Raw genomic sequence first — 22,394 nt, 5'->3', positions numbered from 1 at the left:
GCACACCCCCACCGTGTCTGTGGCATCTTATACACTGAGCCCCCACAGCTTGGATTAATTCTAATTTCTCACCTGAAATGGGGAATTTTCTGTGATCTTCTCAAATTGAAGTGCAAAGGAACGAGCAGGGATTTAAAAAATAAGAATAGATGAAAGGTTAAAGAGCACACTGAATAAGCGTAACATGATTTTCGTTGGGTGAAAAAAGAGCAGGAGTTTTATTCTTTGACATTAATCTAAAGAAAATAGACTGTTTTTGCCACATAAACAGCAGTGACTAGTGATTAATTTAAATTTAATTTCAGCATAAGCTGCATGTAGCTGCAAAATACATGCTTTCTGTAACTGTTATATTACGTAATTACTTGAAAACCTAAGCTTGTGTCATGCAAATGTGATTGCAGTTAGATTTAAAGCAAGACTGTGTAACTTTTGAATGGAAGTTCATATTCTTCCTCTTGCAAATGAAAAGTTGAAATCATAAGCAGTAAAACAGCCTCTCATTCACATCTGTACACTCAGAGATTTTGCTGCAAGAGCCTTACTCGGTCTGGTATGACCAGTGGCCGATATTCATTAAAGTCTCGCTTTAAAGGTTATGTTTCTTAGTTATTGATTGATGGGTGCCACAATTGCCTGTTATGGGTGGACAATATAGATAAAATCCTCTATCACAGCATATATTATTAATTATATAGTTTTATACCACAGTATTGATATATATGATATAGAGACTGACCAATAAATCGGCCAGGTCGATACATCGGGTAATATTAGCTCACTGCAGAAAATGTCACCCGATGAATGACAGGAAACATGAAGTACAGATATGTCAGAGATGTGTTTTGAAACAGTGTCACTGTCAACATTTCTCGGTTGCAATTTAAGGGGGCTACAAATGGGCAGGGCTACAAATAACAGTTGTTTTTCCAGACAGAAAAATAGTGAGAAGTCACAATTTTTCTCAGTTACAATTTCCTGGAACCCAAAGTGACGTTTTATCCAACCAACAGTCCAAAACCAATAGATATTAAATTCACAATCACGTGAGATAAAGAGAAGCAGCAAGACCTCACAAACATCTACAAGCACAAACATCATCAACATTACGAGATGAAGATGGTGAATGTTTGGCATTTCTGCTTGAAAAATCACCTAGTCCATCGTCTAAATAGTTGATAAATCATATAACACAGTATGTTTTCCGGCAAATCAATTGAGAAACTGAGAAGTTAACAGATTGGAATAAATGTCAATGCTTTATTATATCCTCATAAGAATATGCAATATGGATATTAAAGGGCTACCTCAGTGTACGTGGCATGGTAAATTTATATCATCTCATGTTATATATCTAAACTGCCCCCGGTCCTCCTGCGTGATATAGTCTGTAAGTGGCAGCCCCGAAACACGAGTGTCTCATTTGTGAGGAGTCAAAAAAATCCAGGAAGGCCTCGAAGGCCATCACCTCTGCAAGTTTTTTTCAACCCCTTGTGTTTTGTTTAGTTTTTTACCTTCCTAGTGGAGGAAAAAAAAAATGCTGCATCATCTAAGCTCCTTAACGTCTCCGATGGGGGATGTTTCAAGGCAGAGGAGGCTGCTTAATGTCTCCTGGTTGAGGACGGTGGAGAAGGGATTAGAACGTGTGACTCATTTCGTGTTCTTGTTTTTGACTCCTATCACCTACACTGCAGCCTTGATCGGGCCCTTAATCCCTTTAGTGGTTGAGAAGCGTAGTAATACCAAAACACTTTTGCATTCGTTATCCTCCCCGTGAATGCCTCCTGTCACCCTCCAGACTCCTCCGGTCTGAGGTTTCTTCAGATCGTCTATGTCCCCTCGGAGAGGTGGGAAGATGGTTTAGGCACCAGGTGGGCTTGAGTCAGATCAAAGCGCTCACTTTCTGCGTCTTACAGGATGTGATCCTCGCTAGTGTACAGCTTTGAGAACTTGTATCAAACACGGCACCATAAGCTTAATATTTGACTCTTTTTTTAGCAGTGAGTTACACAATAAGGCCAAAAGTATACGGACACGTTGACGTCTGTAGTGTTTTCTAAAATCTATCACCTTTTTTTCAGAGGAACACATACTGTTTTCCAGGTAATACTGTCTGTAAAAGTCCAAAGCACAAAGAGGCGTAGCAGTTTAAATAATAAAATAACTTTCCACCAACAGTGTGCGTCAATCAACTTAATACCAACAGGTGTACCAAGTGGCTACCTGTCATCAGAGGCGTCCTTAGGTTTGCCTCCCTAAAAATCCCCACTAGGGCCCCTCCCCACATTAAATCCCACATGACTAACAACCAAAAACAAAATTACATTACATACAATCACAGAACTATATACTGATTATACAAGCAGGTCACTAATAATCTGAGCCACTGGGGCAGATCCAAAAAATAATTTACAACCACTATGGACAACAACAAAAAGAAAAAAATTACATAAAAGTTATATTATGAATAAACATCTCTGTTGCACTACAATGAAAAGCAATGAAGATAAAAACAATAAAACTTGAAGCTCAAAAGCTAAATTACATCTTCAACACTGGTTGAGATCTTACAGTAAAACTGGGAGGGATGAGTTTTTAAATGAAGGATCTCCAAACAAAAGCAAGCTCTCATCCACTCAACGTCCCTGAGCCCATTATAAAAGATTATATGTTTCTTCTGTAATGCCATCCCTCCATCTCCTACCCCCTTACGTACACATACACACACACACGCGCGCGTTTGTGTGTGTACACACAAACACACCCTTTCCCTCCTTCCTCTCACCAGATCAATTAACAGATTACTGTGGTTGTGTGGAAGAGGTTGAAGGCCCCGGCCGAGGATATCATCTGTGACTAATGCATTTTCAGGAGAGGGAGTGAACATGAGCTTCACTGTCAGGGGAACATTGACAGTTCGGAGTGCAAGGTTACATTCGCCCTCCAAGGATTCATCATCTGCCATTTCCTGTCTTTAATTTTTTTCTAGCTGAGATCTTAGTTACACTGTATATATGTTTCACTGCACATGTGTGATGCTGCACAAAATGTTTCATAAATTCTCTTGATTGTCTGCCCTTTCCTCCATCTTTTAGTGTTTGTCTGATTGTGCGTACAACGCTATAGTGTTACTTTCTGTTCTTCGAAGAAAGTGCAATATACATTTTTTATAATTTACCTAACCTAACTAACGAGGACTTAAAAAGGAATTTTCTGTACAAAGGTGGTGCGTTGATGGCGTTGTAGGAATCTTCTGGGTTACATTTTTAAAACCAATTACACATAAAGTGTGTCTTTGCTATATTAACACAGACTGCCCTGTCATAAATGCTTTTCGTAACTTTGCTTTTCCATGCAGACTTTGTTGAATGAATCACTTTCTCTATTAACATGGATAGTCTGCCTGCCTGTGACTGCCATGGCACAGTTTTGTAATTAAAACGAAGGGCTTTAGCGCTCATTAGCAGCAGCGCCTAATTGAAAATGGATGATGCTTTTCCCTCTGGTATTCCTTTATTTTTGCAAGGAATAGGAGGCACTTTGCTCACAGCAGATTCCACCTGTATTTATACAGGCAGCCAAGCAGAGCAGTCTGTGTCTTTGTTTACACACACACACACATATATATATATATATATAGCTGCACAGGTTTGTGGCTTGACTGTTTAGACAGAAGTCTTACTCTGACAGCCGGCTTACTTTTAGTCCAGAGCAGAAAACTGGCGTTACTACAGTTCATTCTTGATATTGTTTCATATATTTTCAAACTTTTACGCTAATCTGTTATAGCGATACTATATTATTTTTACTACTGCTTTTACAACTATTTATATCATTGTTATTGTGCTGTACTCTTTCATTTGTTCAGTAGCTTTTCTGCCCCGTCAAGGGAGGCACAATTCAAGTAATCTGGTACCTAACCTCAGCAGGCTCTGATAAATCGCCCCTTATAGAGGGATGAGTTGTAACTAATGGCTTCATTAATGGTCCCACAAAATAGTCAGACATTTTGGGAAATAGGCTTATTTTCGATTTTTTGCCGTGAGTTAGATGAGAAGATGAATACCACTCTCATACCTGTAAAGTAAGCTACTGCCAGCCGCTATTTATCTTACCTCACTACAAAGACTGGAAACAGCAACAAAATCCACCTACCAGCACCTCTCAAGGTCATTGATTTAGCAGATCATTCCTTATATCATATATTCTCTTTTTCAGACCGTATACCTGGTTTTGTTTAATCTATACAAAAAACCAAATCTATACAAAAACCAATTTGTGGTGTTATGGAGGCTTATGTGCTGGACTATTTCTTGGCCGAACTCAGTAACGTAATGTGTCATTTTTACTCTTTTTTTTTTTAACAGATTGAACAAACCAGAAATCACAATAGTCCATCAAGTCTGCTAATAAGTCTCAGAAGCGAGACTACGCATCTATTGCTCAACAGCAGCCACTGTGCCCGCAAGTGGTAATTACAGGATGATCACACATTGAATTTGTCTTCATTTTCAGCTGCTTTAACGACATCCTCGTGTTTATCTGCGACCTGCTTAAATGTAGTATAACAGGAGCTCAAGTATCGAAAGAGCGATAAAGTCCGCAAACCTATACATTAGGATCAGTTAGACAGCATCTATCTAATGTTTGCTAACGTTTGCTACCAGTCATACCAGACCATGTAGGGCTGTAGCTACATAACCGCTCAGTGTGCTGAATTAAGACATGATGTGATTTACTGCTTATGAATACAACTTCAAATTTGGTAAATTAAGAGTACATTGTTTATTCTTTCAGATGATACAAAGACTTGCTCTAATAAGCGAATTCTGGCCCAGATGCCTGGCAGCACTTTTCTAGGAGGTTAGAGGTCAAACAGTCCACTGGCGGATCCGCATGAGAAATCACAGAGCTAAACAGAAAAAAAGCAAGTACGATGCCAGAGGAAGATAGACACAAGCCACAACCTGGAAAACCCAAAAGTTGCTCTTATTAATGGCTTATAATTGATATATGGGGCTGCATTAACCATTAATAAAGCTATTAGTTACAAGTATGTTATAAGTGTGCCCTATTAAAATGCGATGGCTGGTCTTTTGGATATACAGTATGAAACATCACAAAGTATTTCACTTCTTGTCTTTTTGTCCCGTAAAGGCAGCTTTATCCAATATGGCTTCCTGATTCATGGCTTGGACAGTTTGCGATGACAAGAGAACAGTGAAAAATCAATGGTAATGTGCTTAAGAACCAAAGTGGCAGCCTCTCTTCAGGGACCTTCCTGTGTCTGTTGGCTCGAGTTCCAGTCAATTACTCTTCAGTGATACATCACAGCAACTCTGTGTGTCTGACTGGAGATTGAGCGAATGCATTGCAGCCTCTGAATGACTGTGAATCAAAAATGGCTCACATCATCTCACCCTGGAGCCTTCTTGAAGTTGTTTCATTACACTCATCAGACAGAAAATGCAGCCATTATCTAAGAGAAAATCCCCCCTAAACAGGTTGTGTGTTTGTGTTGAGATAGCCCCTGAAACTGTTGATAATCAGGAGAAAAATTGTAGTATTTAGAATATCAACTGTGAAAATCAGCTCCTGGATTTTAGCTTGATTTGTAAAGCAATATCTTCTTTAAAGACATAACATTTTGTGCAATGTTCATCCGTCATACAGACTGAAATCTATCTTGGAAGAATACAAACCAAGTTTTCCACAAGCAGAAGTATAATAAAATGCAGAACAACCTTTAAACCAGTTGTGTTTTGATTGAATCCTTTGACTTTGTCTTAAAAACGCTCACTCATACTATAAAATGTTTACATCTACATCATAAACAGACTGTAACAAGCTCAGACAACATTTCTGACTGTTTATTAAGTATATTCTGAGAAATGCGGGACAAGTATTTGGATGCACCCACAGATGAGAGTGCAACACTACACAGGAAAAAGCTGACCACAAATGGTTGTGGTCATAACTGAACTCTCAACCCATAGCAAGACTAAAAGAGTGTACAGCCATTCTAGAGGTTCTCAGAGGCTGTAACTTGGTACAGCTCGGCGCTTTGAGCCAAATATTAATGTCTGCATGCTAACACGCTCACAATAACACAAACACAAAGCACAGCTGAGGTTGATAGGAAGGACATTAGTTTGCAGGTATTTGATCATAAACCAAAGTGTTGGACAAATTAAAATTTTGACCTGATGATGGCGCGACATTAAAAATTGAAGGATTACCGAAGTTAGTACAGTTAATCCTGAGGGGGAGGTGAAAGTCTGTACCAAATATCATGGCAGTCCATGTAAAGATTGTTGAGACATTTCTCTCAAAACCACAAATGTGAGGTGGTGGTGTTAGAGGAAAAGTCAGAGGATCACCACAGTCATTAGGATTCATCCTGTGGGGACCATGAATGTCTGTACAAAATTTGGAGCCAATCCATTTGTTAGATGTTAAGTGAGAGTGCTGACCTACTGGTAGCGCTAGATGATAAGTCAGGAGGTCACCAAAGACATAGGGATTCATCTTCTGATCACCATGACCGACTGTACAAAAATTTAAGGCAATCTGCCCAGTAGTTGTTGAGTACTTCAGTCTGGAGCAAAGCATTCAAGCGACCAGCTGACAGAAAAACACTGGCACCCCTGGAACCACTAAATCATATATGACCAAAAATCTGACATTAACATTGCAACAATCAACATGTTTACTCATTAATTCATCAGACTCAAGAAAAAAAACCCCAGCAAAAACTCTCGAAGGACTTAAAAAACAAGGCACACCACTTCATATACTATTTAATAATGTCTCATACATGCACATTGAAAGGGATTTTATTTATTTATTTATTTGATGTTTGACAGTTACCAGCAGCTCTTGCTCACTGGTCTTCTCCTTCATTAAATCAGAGCGCTTCTTAACAAAACATCCTCTCAGATTGATTGCACTGTATGTACTATCACAGTGTATGATTGTGAAAGACAATGCGTGATTTCATTATGGATTCATCCATAGTTGAATTTTTCTAACCCGATCCTCTGCTTATTTTCTTCCACTGTGATCTTTTTTAATTTCCCATGTCCCTTGCTCGTCTGTACTATCCTGACTTCTATCATCAGGTAAAAACTCGTCAGCTTTTTTCTGCTGTATTTGCATGACACTGTTTGGAGCATCCTTTTAGTTTTCAATGCAAATCATTAATTTTTATTTTATTTTTTTTTTTCTTTTCCGGGCAAATGAGAGAACGATGTTTTTCAGTCCAGCAGCTAAGCATGTCTCCCCCTAACTCATCCTCTGAAAATGTCAATAGCTCATTAGAGGAGCCTCTCATCTCATATTGTCTCTCTGTCTGCCACGGGCTTTTTTCATCATTACCTCATTCTCCCTCCTGGTCACCAGCTCCCACATGTCTGCAGCACAAAAGTGTGTGTGTGTGTGTGTGTGTGTGTCTGTGTGTGTGTGTGTGTGTGTGTGTGTGTGTGTGTGTGTGTGTGTGAGTGGTGATGACTCTGTGTGTTCGTGTCTATGTGCCTGGTCATTAGAGAGGAGGTGAAGGTGTTAGTGATGTTTCAATATCAATTCTCTCCAAGGCCCGACTCTGCTGCTCCCCCTCTTTGCTAATCTAACCTTGTCCTCGCCCCCTGTTATATAGTAGCAGGTCATAGGTCTGCATAGTCGTTCATGGTGGTGGAGGTGGTGCTGGTGAAGAGACTTAATGTACATCCTCGGTCACCACATCCATTCAGGAACTTAATCGGTGGTGTTTTTCTTTTCTTTTTCTTTCTTTTTAAATGTTTTTTCATAAATGTATGTATCTTTATTAATGAGAGGGAGGAAGTTGCGGAGGAATTTATTCTTTATTTTATTTGAGGTGATAAGGCTGGGGTGGTGGTGATGGTGCAGTGAAAGGTGATTATGAAAAGTCACCGGGGCAGAGAAGTTGTCGGAAAAATTGGGGACAGACAATATATGCAGTACATTTCAGTTGTTGCAAACAGGCATGCTGATAAGTGCTAAAAAAGAAAGAAGGAGAAAGAAGTCCACAATATACAAAATTCACATTGTTTCACTTTTCAAATAAGATTATATCCTTAATTTGAATTTAGGCGAGAGAGGAATTTATTTGACAGCTAAGATCCCCTGTCTAAATCTTGGAAGATACAAATGATTTATACATTGGATGTTTCATGTGTGGATTACTGAATTTGTCTGAGAAAAATCTATAAAATGTTATAGGTACCAAATCAGGCTTATACACACACAAAGATAAAAAAAACAAACATATTAAATATATATTTATAATGGAAATGAAAAGAATATTTCACCTGCATTTTGTAAAGAAAAGATTGTAATAAGGTGGTATGGATACCTAACCGAAAATAAAAATTGGTTCTTAGTCAACATCAAATGTCGCGTTGAATCCTATCAAGGTTAAAAACTATGCGTGCACACTCATTGATTTTTCCGTTTCTGGTTGTCAATGTGTAGCCTTTATGTGTTTGGTCTTGCGCAACACAGGTGCCCAGCTGGCCGCTGTGGTTTGACCCTGAGATGATCCTCAAAGACCGAAACACAGTCTTCATTGAAGCAGCTGCGGACATCTGGCCATTTGCTCACAGAGAAACTGAACATGGAGTCTTCCTGGCAGCACAAATTTAACCAACTTCCCTCCTTTTAGTCATGAACGTAGTCTAACATGGAGAACACAGTCATTAAACCTCCTCAAAAAATTGAAGTGACATATGCTATAATGAGAGCAAAAGAACTCCATAGTGGGCAAATTGGTAGAGAGGACTGTGTTTGTTGGATCTCTGCCATTATCCACCTTGAACCGGAGTCAGGGCTGCAGAGCACATTGCCATTGATTTAAAACCACAACAAAGGAGCAGAGGGGAGCTCATATTATCACACGGCTTTATTTTGTGGAGAAATGAAGCAATTTTCCTCATGAATGAAACCACATCAAGGGCACACACACATACACACATCCAATCTGGCAAATAGAGCTCGTGTCTGGTGATGAAGCCCTTTCCCTCTCCTCTTGGCAGCTCATGGAGGAGAGGTTCACCCCAATTGTGATGGCCAATTTCTGCCTGCAGTCACGTTTGTGGGCCTAAAAAACCGCAGGGACAATGGAAAAACAAGGGTGGGGGTTGGTTGGGTTTCCGCAACTGTGGAAACGAGGCTTGGAGCATGAAATCAGAGCCACTGGAGATGGCTGCTCTCTCACTGAATCCTGCTCCCCTGTTCTGCTGACTTGGGGGTTTGTGGCTGTAATGAATATCTTGCCCGGGATTGTGGAGGCTTCCCTGGGCTGCTCTGTATTCAGCTGCAGCTCAACACAAGGTAGACTCTATTGCTCTATGGATTGATGGATGGATCTTTTTTTTCCTGTTCTCCTTCTCTACTACTTGATGAAATTCACTGCTTGTGTAAAAGAGGTTTTGTTATGCGCTGGCTGGGTTTCATAATCTGCTCTCAGTGCACAGTGGAGATAGATCAGCCCCCAGAAAATCATTCTGAGCTATAATTGCTTACACATCCAGTCCTCACCTGGGGTTTGCCATTTAGTTACACTGTGCCTTTGGTGAAATGAGAAGAAAACACACCAGCAAATGTGTAACGCAGTGGAAAAAAATATCTATTTACATTATGAGAGGTTTGGCTTCGGGGTTTAATGGTTGCTTTCAAAATTGAATGTTTTTTTGAAAATATTCCTCAATGAGAAGTTCTCTTTTATCACTAACACTAACAATCATTAATGTATTCTGGTTATTTTTGTCACTGCTTTTGCTTTCTGCCAATTTCCAGTTGTGCTAATATAATTAAAATAGCAAATTAACCGCTCACTAACTGCTGTAGTTAATTAGGAGGATGGTGTCTTTTGTAACCTTTGCATTAAAAAAACAAAACAAACAAACAAACGATCAAACAAACAAACAAAAAAACAGCCAAAGACATTAGCAAAAGTGCAAATAATGATAACGTGTTTGTCTGCTCTATAATGTAAGCTGCTAATATCGGCTAACTAGCTAAACTACCTGCTTGATGGTTCCAAGGCCAAGTAGCATTTCATTGTAAATTATTTTGTGGGGCTACAGGTTACATAAAAAAACATCCAAAAAGAGCATCCAAAAAATCATACCCAAGTCTTGAGAATTGAAGCCAAGCAGCCAAACAGCTTAACATTAAAATTATCTTAACATTTTTCCTATTCAGACTTAAATATACTTCTAGGACTAACTAGCTCTGCTCTGCCATACAAGAACAATTCTGTTTCTTTACTTACATACTGTATCTTACGGATATTCAGCTAGTGAAGATGCTGATTTCTTGCCTGGGACCTGTTAGCTTTAGCCTCAGTCTTCAATTCCAATTCAGTTCATTTCAGAATACTTCACATGTCCCACAAGGGGCAATTAGAGACAAGCGAGTTTGTAAACACAAGTACCCACAGACGATTCATTAACACACATAAAACAGTCTAAAAATACAAATATAGGACAGAGTACAAATATAAGAAAACATGTATAATGTAGTCACCATGTGCATATTTAAGACCTTTTACAGAGTTCCCACAATAAAAGGTAAGTCAGAGACAGCATTCAACCAGTTAATGGAACTAAAGTTATAGCTTAATTAGCTAGCTGCTCATAAAATCTGCTAGCGACAGCTGACAATTCAGCTGACAAAAATTATGGTCACTGGCAAATGAGAAAAGCCTGCTTGTGTCAAAAATTACTAAGAATTTCAAGTGGTAGATTTTCCATCATTACTACTGTAAACTCATAATGTGCCTTGCGAGAGCGCAAAGCTCGACAACTGTAGTAAAGGTAATTAAGGGCAGAGGGGTTGGAGCATTTAAGTTGGACATATTGGAATAATCCACTACCGTCCCCTCTTGTCTCTTTTTAAAATTATTTGTAAAAATGTTTGTCTCCTGGCTCATTTTTTTGGACAGTGATGAAACACAGAAGCATGTGAAATTGGGAAAACGAAAAGTCAGAAACATCTCTCTCCTCAACTGGCGTTAAAACAATAAAACAATAATTGGACTGGCGAAATCTGTTTATATGAAATCCATCGCCGGACTCTTGGGTCTCTGTCAGGGTGGGAGGGAGAGGAGGTTTCAGCCAACTGGCTTCTCATCACAAAGCTTCTTCCTCATCACCACTCCTCCACACACATCTGCACAGACACACATGCACGTACACACACAATAACAACAATACCGTCTACTCGTCCCCCTGTGGTTTTCTACTACACAGCCAGAGATGCCTGAACTGGGCTGAGCTGCTTATTGGAGCATGATTACACACCAAAGGACCCACAGCTAAATATCACCCAGATCAACCGCCATTACCAGCCATTTCCCCACAACAATAGCTAATTGCACATACTACCCTGCTTCTCAAAGGCTGTGGCGAGGCCTAGTGAAGTGCTGCAGGTTGATATTTCTTTCATAAAGGACTCTTAAGAACCAAGTATCCACAGCTGCTGCCTGTGTTAAGTGTCCTGAGTGGCCTTAATTTCCTGCAGTGTAACAAAGACTGGATAAAATGCTGCTGAATCATCAACAGTGGCAACGATTTTAGTACATGATCCTGCTGAGGTCAGATCACAAGGGTACACAATATTGCACATATTGTAAGTTACAAATGACACAATTCACACAAGTGAATAACCCTGGTTCATTGCCATAAGGACAGTCGAAAGCACAGTCTGAGTGAATAAATGTAATGCTCATTCATTCAGAAAAAAAATGTTGCCTCTGAGCATAATCCATTTGCTGTTGCACATTAGTTGTGTGTAATTTCTAGGAGACAGGGTTGTGTTTGGAGATGTTGGGACGAAAATTTGTCCAAAATGATGATATTTTGTAAACATTAGTTTCCTACCATGTGAATGAGCGTAGAGGTTTAAAAACCATGACCTCCCAAAGATCACTATGGGCCAAGACATGCCAGCTGTGAATGGAATAACAAATGCAGCTCATTAGCGTATATGAATGAGTTGCTCTCTTGATACATCCAAATGACAATGTCGGTTGGTTGGTCAGTCCACTACTTTGGTTCAGACGGAAATATCTCAACGACTATGGGATGGGTTGCCATGAACTTTTGTACAGATGTTCTTCGTGCCCAGTGGATGAATCCTACTGACTCTGCTCACTCTCTGACTTTTCCTCTTGTGCTACATGACTTTGACATGTGTGGTTTTGTCTGAAATATCTCTAAAAATACTGCATGGATTGCTGTTGAAATTTGGTGCACATATTCAGGTTCCCCCTCTGGATGATTTGTAATAACTTTAGCGCCCCCTTGACTTTAATCTTGACTGTCATCAGGTGAAAAATTTCAAGCTGTACAATACTTTGGTTTATGATTAAATATCATCAAAACTAATATTACATTCCCACCAACCCCAGCTGTCTTTTTAGTTTGTTTCTAATTAGCTAATTTTAGCCTGCTGACACGATGAACTAAGATGTTGAGCACGGCAAACATCACATCTGCTAAGCATCACCATGTTCGCATGCTGATTTTAGCATTTAGCTCAGAGCAGCGCTGTACCTCGCAGTGGCTGTAGATCTTAGTCCTGTTAATGTGGGTTGAAACGATTGGTCACAGGACACAGTTTTCACAATAGTAAGGTTTTCAGCAGAAATTAAAAATGTATCAAGTCACGTAATATTTATTTGCGATTTTGTGTCCGGTTTATTAACCCTGTATTCATTAATTGACACATAACACTGAGCAGTATTTATAACCTACTTTTATTCGAAACTCTTGTTCTTATGGGCTTTTAGAAAATACAAAAAAAGGGGGAATCTGTTCGACTACACAAGGTTTTATGGAAGAACGTTTAACATCTCTCCATAGCTCCATCCTGAGTAAGTGACCCGGAGGCAGTTTCACTAAATCACTGAGCATATCAGGAGACTGGTTATGTAGTCATTTTATTATAGCACTGGTAAATTTTATTAAGTTAACAACATTTAGAATGCCTTTAATTTGAAGGGAAAATGGTATTAAGTTTGTTGAGAAAGTGGCAATGGGGTGAGATCCGATCTGGGCCTTTTCCAAAACGGAGCAGGATGGAAATCTCAACATCCGGCAAAGTAATCACTGGTCTGTGTCACTGGACTCCATCAAAACCTCAATCCCCTGCAAACATATTATTGCAAGAATATTTCTTGCTGCAACCTATGTGATCCTATAATGTGTTTGTGTTTTTTTTTTTTTTTTTGCTTTTGTTTACATGAAGACCTGTTGTTTCTCCAGGTCTAATGTATCAGAACATATAAAAGCCGGACAAAATTAAATTAACACCTATGGCATTTAACATTTTTCAATGCAACAAGATCACAAATCCCAGTCTCAGAAAACACCAAAGGAACGCAATCAAATCCTCTCTGATGCAACAAACATTCACCATGATAAGCTTCACAGTTGAAGTACTTGTTGCAGGGCTGTTGCAATGGATTGCATAACACTGGAGTTGCTGTTATTGTTTCGTGCTGTCCCACTGTAGCTCCAGTTACTAATGGGAGTCCAGCTTTGATATCAGAGCCCAGCATGTCGTCTGAATGTTTGGACACATCACCTCGAGGGGCTGCAAATCTGCTTCCACGGAGTCAACCTGCCAACATCAGGCCCCCCTCTCTGAGTGTGTAATAACTCGGGAGATCCCTGCTGTTTCGCGTGTTTGTGTGAGCGAGACGGAGACAGACTGAGTGGCAAGTGAGGTGTCAAGCGCCACTGAAAAATACAGCTTTGTAGAGAAACGTGCGTGTGTATCTCGATACGAAGGCATAACCGCTTCCAGTGTGCACTCATGCGTACTGATGATTTGTGGTGTGTGTGTGTGTGTGTATGTATGTGTGTGTGTTAGATTTAACATGTAGAAACTGCTGCACCTACTAATAACAAAATATTCTGACTCTATAGATAGACAGACAGATAGATAGACAGATAAATGTATGCGGGCTTAGGTGAGCTTGCTGCTCCTCCTGGGTGGCGTGAAGGTCGATATTGGTTTGTGTGAGCCTCCAGGGCTTCCTGTCAATCTGTCTACTCCTATCACATCTTAATCTTTATAATGATGCGATATGGGCACGGTGCGGGCTGAGGTACACTGATGCTTTCATTCATTCTGGCAGCCAGACACTGACTTGTGCACCCACACAGAAGCGGTCACGTGTGGCACTGTAGCGCTGCGGCCTCTTATATGGATGCTCTTGGCAGGATGTTTTATTGTGACATTCGCCTTTTGAAAAGCTTTAATTTGTTGAGCATGGAGATTTGTTCTGGACCTGCACACAAGGTCCACTTACTTAACTATTCCTGCAGCTTTTCACTGTATCCTATTTCCTTCTTCAGCAAAGGAGCAAGTTCCATTCAGTGAAATGTTCGTGTGATGTTGTCAAAAGCTGAGTGCCAATTTTCATTGCATCCCATCTAGATTATATGTCTGGGTCATACAGGTGAGTCCGGACCAAAGTGATGGACGGACCAGCATAGCCATCCATAGGGTAACCGGGGTCAAAACCGGATCATATCAAGGATACTAGTTTGCAGGTAAACGCACTCAGTTTACATTCTTTTAGAACCATTTTTCAAAATACTACTATAGCATCATAGCCGAAGCAGTTCTGTCATAACTTCTAGCTTGTTTTGGAACTTTATGACTTTGAAAAATACTTTAATGACAAAACAAATTGCATTTCAGTCTGTGCATCCGTGAGTGCATTTTTCCTGAAGCTGACATCAAGATTTGCTCAATAAAATAAAATCGTGAGACAAATGGTGCTGCTTGTTAGACAGTAAATGTTAGTGGGATTTTGTTAACAGCATGGACATGCTGAGGGTGATTTCAGGGGGACACAGACATTTTCTGGTTCAGACATTTCAGTTTTAAAGAAAGCTCATTTGGATGTCAGAGCACAAAGCAGCTCTGGCTCTGCTGGGGGAAATCCTTGAGTGGGCTGTTCATGTTCCCAAATGAAAATTGGCTGCAATGGTCATGAAAGAAGAAACTTGATTTCTTTCCTCGGATTTTTTTTGTTTTTATTTTTTGGCTTTAGCGAACCAGATAAGCATATGAATGCTTCTTTGCCTTTGAGTGTTTGCACGTGTGTCTCTGCTGAAGATGCACTGATGTTTAAAACTGTGTCATCTGGTTTAATCATCACAGCAAAATACCTTCAGGACCATCACCAACAGAGTTTAAACTCACTGCTTGAAAGAAAGCAGTGCACAATCCAGTTCCTCTTAAAAAGAAAATGGAGTCTTTACCTGGATTACCGCTTTCGTTTGGCATTTGCCTTGTTAAAGACTAATATACGTGAACTTGAAAGAGGTTTGGATGAAAAACAGAGGTACATAGACCCCTTGTCATTTTCTCTGAGCCTCTGGGCTTTGAGTTTATGGCCTGAGTTCCTGCTTTGTAAATAAACACCAAACAGCCGCTGCTCTGCTTTTACTTCACCAAAGGGAATATTTCAGCGTGTGTGTTTAATGAATGTGAATCCATGCTTGTACATCTGCATGCGAGTGGAGTTTGGGACTTTTTGTGGGTCTAATTAATAATTTAGTTGATGTATGTATCTATTAGTGCATTTGTGTGCATGTGAGGATTTTGGGTTTGCTTTGTTTGTGTGTGTGTGTGTGTGTGTGTGTGTGTTCGTGTGTGTGTGTGTGTGTGTGTATGTGGTTTCCTTACAAAATAATGGAAGTAATTTTACAGACAGGCACCAAAATACATTTAGGACTTGTCATGTTTAACACATCCTGTCCCTGCTTTTCAAAACAAGATATGTAAATAGCGACAATTACATCTGTCAGTGTGCTATTATTATTAAAATATTTGCGCTTGCTAAGTAATTGTTTTTGGACTGAGAATGAAAAAATGACACAAGATTTTCGCAAGTGTCTGCACAACAGGGAGCACTCTGGGTAAGGAACAAAGTGTGTGTCTGTCATTCATTCTACAGCGTTATAGTTCAGCTTCAACTGTGAGGAAGAAGACAGGCTCCATTTACCTACAGACAGAAAGGCAGGGTTGGAGCCGGAGGGGGGGGGCGTTACACACTGTCACATGTCCTCTCTGCTCCTTGTGCTGCCATCGCCTCTCTCTCCTCCAGTGTTGTAGGAGACATGATGAGCACTGAGAGCGCCCCATCTGCCACAGCGTTCAACTATAATACACAAATGGTATCAGACAGCTTTATCAATGATGAATCTGGTATTTAAAAAAAAAAAAAAACGCAGCGAGGCGCGAGGATGTATAACAAACAGAAGCATTATCAATCATGGAGTAGGACAGTATTGTTTTTAGCAGTCATGTGTCATATTAAGTAGCTGTTAGATAATAAAAGGTTGACAGTGATGAGTATTCAGATCTTCTATTTCAGGAATAATAAAATACTAATGTGTAAAATATACTCAAATACAAGTAAAGGTCTTGCACTCAAAATTTAACCTATAAATTTAACCTATAAATATTACTGTTCTTAAAGATAAAGTATCAATTTTTTCAGAAGGGTGATTTTAATACTGTATTATTATTATATTATTATAATATTGCTTTAATCTTTTTAATGCCTCACATGTAAGCAGGATTTAAATGTTGCATCCGTTCTGGGTGGAACAGATTTTTAGGACGGCAACCAAAAAATATTTTAATTATTGATTAAGCTGCCAATTATTTTCTCAACTAATCGTTTAGTCTATAAGGTGACGTCATCATATTACTTATTTAGTCAAACCAACAGTCCAAAACCCAAATATAATCAGTTTACTGTGAAACAAAACAGAGCAAACAGCAGATTCTCACATTTGAGAAGCTGGAACCATAAAAAAAGTAATTCTTGCTTAGAAATGGACTTAAACATTGATTAATGGACTGACTGCTCAAGCTCTACAAGTTGTAACAGATTGAACTACTATTGGGGAGTTCAGTCTGTAGAAATGAATCATAGATAAATGACCACTGATTATATTTGTCAAAGATATGAACAGTAGTGGAGTAAAAAACATGACATTTGCCTCTGAAATGTAGTGGAGCAGAAGTACAGTGTGAAGTGGCCTGAAATGCAAATACTTTAGTACAATTACCTCAAATTTTACTTAATTACACTTGAGTAAATGTACTCAGTTTTTTTTTCATTTCTGGAGGTTGACAAAGGAATGGGCTCTTTATGCAGCAACTATATGTGTCTAACATGTCAAAAATACAACATTAATATGAAAGCACTCCAGTGTTGATTCAGGAAACAGATGGTGAGATGATTCGAGTCGGCGAGAGTCCGACATCGGTGACACTGTGATGCTCTGTCTGCCGTAAACAAGCTCCACTGTGTTTTCATGTGGCCCCGAGGAGCAACCGGTTAATAAAACCAGTTGGACAGTCTCTACCACTACGAGCCCCCTGGGGCTGACCTGTCTAAACCACCAGAACACACACCCACACACACTGACCAACACAGGCTTGCAGTATACACACAGACACACACACACACACACACAGACTTGTTCCACTATCCCCATGGGGACAATCGTTGACATAATGCATTCCCTAGCCCCTAACCCTAACCTTAACCATCAGAAATAAATGGCTAACACTTACCCTCACCTAAACCCTAACCTAAACCTGACTCCAACGTGTACCCTAAAACCGAGTCTCAAAAAGCAGTCTCAACCTGTGGGGACCCTCAACAAACCTGCTTAAAGTGATACATAGGGAGAGGGACACCTGCAATGGATTTTATTTTTGAAATCTGAGTGTTTATCTCTTCTAATACCCCCTCGTGCTAAAAACAAAGTACAGCAGAGGCGGATAGAAATGTCTGTAACACTTGATTTACGGTTCCCGTAGTTTACAGCTTATTTCTTGGAAACCTCAACTTCATAATTTCCTAAAAATAATTAGGTATTTAGCTCTCCCAGAAAGGTTCATGCAATTTGGTACTAATTATAAGGGAAATGGAGAAAATGTTAGTTGCTACATCTACCTGCTTGTTAAATATGAGTTTTTAAGAAAAAAAACTAGGAAATTATGTAGTATGTAGGTAAAAATAGTTCATAAACTGACGTCAATATCCATTAGCTCCCTAGAAAGACGAACAAAAAAATCTCAATTCATGATTAAAAAATGTGTCACACTGAGTCGCTTTATGTTGCAGGTCGAGTCTGTGGAAATTAGGTAAAATTATGTTTATAATTATAACTGCTTAGCATATTTTTATAGCACAACGTGTGTTTATTTGTTGATTATCACATCAGTCTGAAACAGAAAACTAACAAATTCCTAATGCAACTGAAAACTACAGGTAAACCTGCAATTAAACCAATATGCAGAATACACATCATTTAAATTAATATTTACTGATTACCAAGCAGATCTATAATGTATAACAGTTCAGAGATTAAGAATCTTTTGTTAGTCTTTCTATTAAACTCTAGTGGATATTGACATCTGTTTATGAACTATTTTTCACTTACCTGCTACATAATGCTAGTTATTCTAGTTTTTTCTTAAAAACTCAAATATAACTAGCTGGAATTAATAACTAAAGCAACTTTCAACACTTTCTCAATATCCCTTATAATTGATGCCAAATTGCATTTCCTTTCATGGAAATATCCTTGTAATTAACAGCTAAATATCATCTTATTTTTTACAAAATTATGAGGAAAGTTTCATGAAATAAAGCATTACTGAAATGTTATTAATATTACCGTTATTTGGTCACAAACCAAAGTTTTAAACAAATTACATTTTTGACCCAATGAAGGCGCTAGATGAAATATGAATGGATCTCAAAAGTTATTGCAGTTACACTATAAATTTTGCATAGTGATTTAATGTATTTGTGGAGTTCATCACTGAGCTTGTCGTCATGCGGCTCCATGCTGGTGACAGCTACACACACAGCACTTTACGTTTCACATATTTAATTAAATTAAATTCAGCTACAAGCAAAAACATGGATTTCCTGACTCACTTTCTTGTATAAAGAGGGCAACAGAAGCCTACAGGGTTAGAAAAAAAAAAAAGGGGGGGGGGGGGGGGGCTTGTGATGGAGATTTATATACCAACTGGCAAACACCGGGGGAGTGTATGAATGAGTAATACTCTCCCATACTGAATACCACTGTAGTGCCTTTGAGCAGGTCACACAACAGTAGAGCACTCATCAGCAGCTCCCTTTGGAAAATATTTGTAGCTGACCTTAATTTTTTTCTGTGGTTTCATTTGATTTCTGCATCATTGCTGTTTATCACCACCTGTGGCAAAATAAAGCTGATTTGACTGTCCTGATAAAGAGGATTGTGGTTGATGGATTAACTAATTTCTGGTTTGTTTGTAGAGAGCCACCAATCCATATATTGATCAAAAGACTCTTTGGCACTGCAAACATACTAAATGGGCTTTTCACACTGTTCTCTATAGACATTTCACTTTCTGGATGTCAGAGGTCAATATCATAAATCACTGGACTCTACTCAAGCATGAAGTCCATTTTGTAGCCAGACTATCTGCATAGATCTGGGGACGGCAAAGTCGGTGGGTCCACCATGTTGGATGAATTGGCACAAATTATATCACGGACATTCATGGATCCCACATGATTAATCCCTCTGACTTTGGTGATCCCCTGACTTTTCCTCGAGCGACACCATGAGGTTAAAAATTTGTTGTTTAAGTGAAGTGTCTTGACAACTGTTGGATGGACTGCAACGAACCAACATTCAAACATTCATGTCCCCCTCTGGTTGTATTGTCATACTCAGGTCATATTTTTTAGTTTATCCAATAGTCTCCTTTGCTTCACTTCATGACCAAATACTTGCAAAACTAATGACCCAATCGTGCCTACTAAAAATTACATTTGTGGTCCACTACTTTGCATCAGCATACGTTTTGAAAGAAACTTGCTCAGATTACATTTTCTATCAACATAACACGAAATTGTTAAATAACAAGTTACCACTAACATTAAGTATTTAAGTATAAGTATTTGCAAAGTTGCAAAATGTTGATACGAAATGTATGAGGAAAAGGTTCACTGATAGCATATTTATTTTTTCTTTCAATAACATCCACTCCTGCATTAAAATATTAACTCGTAGCAGCTAAAGCATGATATAAAAAAAAGGACGGTCTTGATTGTGGTCATGTTTAAAAACTAAAATATCTCTAACCAAAGTGCTTTTGTTGCCTAAACGCACAAAGGACTCAGATTAGTGCTAACTTACAATTGTGTAATGCTAGGTAAACATGGTAAATATGATACCTGCTAAACATCAGCACGTTTACATTCTACAGCGTGAGCATATTAGCATGCTAATTTTATCATTTAGCCCAAAGTACCATCGGCCTAAGCACACTCTCACATAAACTGCTAGAATGGAGCGTGGAGACTCTTAGCCTTGTTACATACTTACTGCACTTCTTGGCAATGTGGATTAACCATTTAAAAGAGATCTATACAGTCATAGGCATGTAGATTAAAATGTAGCCACATTAAGTTTAAAAGTGAAATATTTGTTTTGACGTGTTTGTCTTTAACAGCAGTGTATCTTGTGGGATTGTGCTGAACAAAACAATGGCTACGTCAAAAATATTCTGAGCTGTATGAGAGCCACAGCCTGGATGTGACAATGAAAAAACGAAAAAGACATCCAGTGGTTAGTGGGTCACTGCTAATTCAAAAACAAACACTTAGAAGAAGTGTTTGGAAAGTCCTGTTACTGCTGGAGTGTTGAACTCCTAGAGTGCCCAGCAGCTACAGCAAGTTCTTGGCCCAAGTCGAGAGAACCAACCCTCTGAGGACCACCGCATGCTTTTCAGCTGCGATGACACAGAAAAGGAGACCGTGACACAGAAAAAAAAGCCAGCAGAGATTGTAGCCTAATGGGTTAGTGTTCCAGTAGTGTGCCTTTCTGCACCAGGAGATGATGTGATGTAAGACTACACAACAGCGGCTGCTTTCAGCCAGCAGTGTCATGGTGCCCTGGTCTGCCTTCATATTGCTCATGCACTGACATAGTCTCCTTGCATATTCATGTGCTGAGGGAAAAGGATTTTGTTGCTCCGAGAAACTAGTAAAAATCAGCCATTAAATGTTTCTTGGCCGCTGCTGTGCTGAACTTTCAGGACGAACTTTCAAGTGATGGACCAAGGGATGGAGTGATGAGGCTGAAGAAGAGACATGGTGGATGTTTCTACGGAACATTGTTTTTCTATCTGAGACATGACACAAATGGTCACCCAACACCACCACAAATATATGAACAAAGAAATGCATGGAAAAATAAGGCTGCACACACGATTAAATATAAATTTGAGAGGCTTCAATGTAATATCCTTATTCGTCAAATTGGGGCTGCAGTAGGAAAACTGGCCCATTCTTGTGAGAAATGACAAACTTGCCCTATTGTCAGAAATGAGACTCTAGTGTTGGGCAGTGGAAATCCTCTCTGTCCACAGGCAGTGATGTATTGAAACTTAAGTGCAAAACTCCACATCTCTTTGTTGAAAGTGCTTCCTGAAGGACTGTTGTCTTTACTGATTTCATGTTACATGATTTCTAAGTAAATGGGTCCATCAAACATATAAAATTTTTAAACTTTTGTCTTGGTACAACTTGGGGCTGCCAAAGTGCAAAGTTTTCTGGAGTTTTTTTGTATTTTAATCAAAGGTCTTTGGAGAGAGGGTTTTGTATTTCGTACAGGTTACAAAACCTCAACCTCAACTTGTGAATCTGGACCATATAAACAGTCTGAAGCATTTGGTTTTGACCTCAAGTGAGGCGCCATTGTGGTTTAATTAATTCAGCAGGATGTATGACTGTGGATGTTCACACACTGTGGATCAAAACTATGACTTTCAGATTATAGGATGGTGCCAAGCCACTAGGTTTTCTGGAATAGAAGCACTCTCGAAAGAAACTTTGGCAACATTTACCGGTGAATTTGCAAATCACAGCCCTTATAAAATATATACAGGAGGCTATTCAAAGAAGTCAAATTTCTTTTACAGTGTACATTCAAATCCTGGTCAGTAGATGTCTAAAAATAAGTGCATATGAGGAAATATTTTGAATAACCAGCTGCAGTTTGACAATATACAGTTGCTATTATAATACAAGAAGACATTATTACAGTGCAGTCCTCCACAAACCCCAACTTGTAAAGCTGTAACTGTTTATGGTTTTTTTTTTTTTCATTTCTTATGTGGTTTTGTCTTTGTGTCAAAACTTAAATGCAGTGTTGACCAGCCGATTTGGACATCATAAAATATTAGACTTTACCATAATGACATGAAGGCAGAATAATAGTCCAGTCGCAAAACCCTAAAATAACCATATTACCATATCCAGGTCA

Source organism: Xiphias gladius, chromosome 21 (genome assembly GCF_016859285.1).
Source record: "Xiphias gladius isolate SHS-SW01 ecotype Sanya breed wild chromosome 21, ASM1685928v1, whole genome shotgun sequence".
In the NCBI taxonomy this organism is placed as follows: domain Eukaryota; kingdom Metazoa; phylum Chordata; class Actinopteri; order Istiophoriformes; family Xiphiidae; genus Xiphias; species Xiphias gladius.
This window is presented reverse-complemented; position numbering follows the sequence as displayed.